This window comes from Penaeus vannamei, chromosome 5 (genome assembly GCF_042767895.1).
Source record: "Penaeus vannamei isolate JL-2024 chromosome 5, ASM4276789v1, whole genome shotgun sequence".
Classification (NCBI taxonomy): Eukaryota; Metazoa; Arthropoda; class Malacostraca; order Decapoda; family Penaeidae; genus Penaeus; species Penaeus vannamei.
This window is the reverse complement of record NC_091553.1, coordinates 34,861,564-34,864,063: the sequence shown is the minus strand read 5'-3', so window position 1 is coordinate 34,864,063 and position 2,500 is coordinate 34,861,564.

Sequence of the window (2,500 nt, the reverse complement as noted above, 5' to 3'; positions counted from 1 at the left end):
GAGCTGATCTATACAGGAAAGAAATCTAAACTTCGATCCAACTGGTATGTGCTTTTCTATGTTATTTCAATTAAGTGTATCTGCTTTCATGGAACCCTTCTCTTGCTAAAGCGTACGGTTTCTACTCTCTGGTGTTGTATCACAGACATTGACGAGATCTATAAATGCCAGAGTTTTCTATCTGTCTCTATTTTCTTTGTTATTATATTGCCCTCTTCAAGCTGAAAAATAATTAGCTGTATTTTTACTATATTTTGTGTACTGTGAGCCTTTCTTCGAACAATCTTTCTAAAAATTTGAAACATGGTCTGGCAGTTTGATCCTTCGGTAGTTTTTACATTTCAATATATCTTTCATCTGCTTTCTTCTGTGTTCCAAGATACTTCCCCTCTGCCAAAAAAATCATCAAAGTTATCATTGTCTTCCTTATTGTACTAACCATTTTCTTTTTTCTTTTTTTTTCTTTTTTTTGATAATTGACTTTTCTACTTCTGAATTTGGAATTTTCTCAGGAATGCCCTTCTAGTTTTTTTCTTCCAGTTCACCTTTTTCACCGTCGTTTAGAAAAGGTCATAAATAATCTTTCCATTAATTTGCTATTTCCTCCCCTTTCCATTTTCCATTTGCGTCCATTAGAGTCGAACATTTTTTTCTTTTATCTTTATCCATTTTAATTTTGTACATTATTTTTCCTCGTCTGGTTATTTATTTTGTAAAGTTGATGTTTTCACTTTCATCTAGTACGTCCTTCAGTATCGACGTCTTTCATCTCTTTGAAGTCTCCTTTATTACTATTTGAAGATTTTTATTTGAACGTCATGTATCGTTTTCCGTTATAAATATTCAACTTTTCTTTACTTTGACTTTCTTTTCGAGCCAATATCATCGCGTGTATTTTCATATTTTCCTTTTACTGCTCTTGCTACATGCTTAGGTAAACACTTAAGGGAAGTGCTTTCTACAGTCTAGCATTTAATTCTTTTCTGTTTTAATGACAAACCAACGTTTCATTTTTCTTTTTTTTTCATCTAATCTAAAGAAACTATTATGTCTGTCTCTCCGTTCTGCTTCCTTCCACATTCCTCCTTGTACAATCCTCATTATCCCAAGTATCCCTCCGTCACCATCGCCTCATTTACCAACATAGATATTTAAGTCCTCCTACACGAGTAGTAATTCCTTCTACGGCATTTTTCCTGAACGACTAAAACTTTCTGGAAATCCCCCATTTTTTTCTGAAGAACAATGGTGCGGTGCAAATGCATACGTACTACACTTTTCCTTCCCGCTGCGTGTCTGGGAGCGGCATATTCCCGACGGCGTTTCCTGTCATCCATAGTATAGTTGTAGTTCTCTCCGAAATATCTTGCTCGGGGCTCTTTCCGCTTCGTTTCCTGTATACATAGAATTTTTATTATCTTTTCCAAAGCGATCTACGATTTCTCTCCCTGTACCTCAGCGACTTACTACATTCCAATTTCGAATTCGCAATTTCCCCCATCCGTTTTTGCACCGCTTTTGCAAAACATTGCACTAATCTCGTTATCCGTAGTTCTGCCGTTCTTGTACCGCCTCGCTTCTTGGGTACTTCCTAGTCTTTATCACATTCCTTGACACGAGACTTATTGTGAAAGTTAAAATCATCTGAATAATTTCCGGTTGGCTGAGCCTGCCGGTTACCACAGCGATGGTGTGAGTCCACATCGACAGCTACGTTTCAAGGACTATGAACGGCTGACCTTTCCACTTCCTATTTTTATTTTGCATTTTTAATGCGGTCATCTCTTGAAAACTTAATCCTCTATCTAGCTGCTTCTCCACACACCCTTTCTTCCATTTGTAATAATTCCCGAAACCTCTTTATGTTGCTGTTGTTTTTCTTCAATATTACAATGTACGCTACATTCTCTGCTTCTAAGTGTGGATTCCGTTTTCTTTAGTCCCTTGTTTTACTGTTTCCACTATATATTACAATCTTGAATATCTTTCTCTGTCTTTAACCACAGCCATGTCATGAATCACTTTTAGTAAGGTTTAAAGGACTATGAAGGTTTATCCGTTTCTATGGCGCTTGTCTGTGCAAACCTATTGACATCTGCCTATCCATATGTTATTTATCACACGTACACGAAACACACAAATGTATTCGGCGTGTTGACATGCATCCATGAGGACTTGAGAAAAGACTCATTTCATAATGCAATTTTACCCTGGGAACTTCACTGGGAGTTAAGGGACGAGCATCTGGCGCTGCCTATGTCTCACACAACAGTTTGCCGCAACAGAGGAAATGTTACTAGCCCAACTTTAGCACATAATACAATGTGACGGCAGGAGTGTGAACTAAAGTTGAACAATAAACGCTGAAGAAGTGCTTTCTCTATTTCTCTCTCTCTCTCTCTCTCTCTCTCTCTCTCTCTCTCTCTCTCTCTCTCTCTCTCTCTCTCTCTCTCTCTCTCTCTCTCTCTCTCTCTCTCTCTCTCTCTCTTCTCTCTCCTCT